The following is a 1,633-nucleotide window of genomic DNA, read 5'->3' on the forward strand; positions in this document are numbered from 1 at the left end:
TCATCGTTCTATCCTTCCTCCAATATGCTTCCTTCAGCGTCCATCATTCACGTTTGTTGTTGAAATATACCCAAGATCGCCGGTTGAAAGCCCATTGGACTCAACTGAGTTTCCAGTCCTCGGTCAGTTAAAATTACCTACGTATTGATCAGAACACTTTATCTTCTCTTATGGCTTTGTGTGTGACACAAGTTCAGTGAACCTTATGACCCCCGCAGGGGTGTGACTATAAGCAAATGTAACCCCGTTGTGCCCCAGATCTAAGACCCAACTCCAACGATGATTTTAAAAGAATCTATCGAGCGACATCGGATCCAAGCAAAAGAAAGAAAAATATATGTAAATATAAATATATAAATATGTATTCTTCACAGTCACAACTTAAGTATGGTAATGTGTTTAGAGGAACTCACGGTATTTTGTATTTGAAGTCGAAAAATCCAGTGATCCGCCGTGGCCTCCGACGGGAACGTCTGCAGGGGACACCTCTGCCCGGGGACCGATTCGTTTGCGGTCTGGCACGCGAGAGATTGCCAGCGTTCGTCTCCTTCATGCACTGCTTTCTCTTTCTCATTTTTTCCCCTTTCTTTCCAAAATATTTCGTCATTCCGGATCATATATTTTGGTCTCAAACCATCAGCCTGTAATCGAACAAGCGAAATAATATGACAAAATGGCCCCCATGAGTTGCACGCTTGTATTGTTGACATTCCGGCTGACCCAGTGGGAACGCCGTACCCACGGGAGCATTGGACGACCGCGGGGTGGAGCTGAAGGTCAACGGCGGAACGGAGGCGAGGGCGAGGCATATATAATCTGTCTCAGCAGTCTTCGGCATCAGTTCGCAACCCCATTCGACCCTGCGCGCGCAGACGCACCCGCCTCGTTAAAGAAAGTTTGAGTCATGGCACGCGGGAAAGTGAGTATGATTGGCTTGCTTGGCTTGTGACCAGCAAACAGATCCACTGATTTTTTTTTTCTAAGTGGATGTTGAAGTTTTATACACTACAGGGACTGCGGTTTTGTGGTTGTGTTTAGTGCTTATCAGTGTTTATGTTTTGACTTCGTGTTTGTCTCATTGGGCGAAGATGATTAATTGTGTACGTGTAAGGGAGGGATGTCCCAGTAGTGGACTGACATGTGGCAAGTAGACACGTGTGTACACGAAGTCTAAACGCAATTACACACATGTAGGTGGACAAACAAATACACACACACACACACACACAGGGAATGCACGTACACATACACCGTACACACACATATACGCACGCACACAGAAGATGGCTCATGTAGATACACCATAATTTTAGAATCGGACAAAAATGGGCTCAATATAAAATCACGTACAAAGCTTGTTTCACTTTTTTCATTTAGATTTTCGAAAGTTAACGAAAGAAGATGATACCTGTCTCTTCTCTAAGGAAATCATTTCTGATAAATGGTGTTGTATTAGATAACTTTCAACATTATTGACGAAAAATGGGAAATGCAGGTAAGAATTTTCCCAGTTTCCTTTCCTTGGTCTCTATACCTATGGAGATGTGATCCCCGAGCATAAATTCTAGATGTAGATTTCCCGTATACTAAGTTCCCGAAACCCAATTTCATTACTACTGTCCAAAGTACACTA

The sequence above is a fragment of the Oratosquilla oratoria genome, chromosome 8 (genome assembly GCF_046742065.1).
Source record: "Oratosquilla oratoria isolate Oo_2021 chromosome 8, ASM4674206v1, whole genome shotgun sequence".
In the NCBI taxonomy this organism is placed as follows: Eukaryota; Metazoa; Arthropoda; class Malacostraca; order Stomatopoda; family Squillidae; genus Oratosquilla; species Oratosquilla oratoria.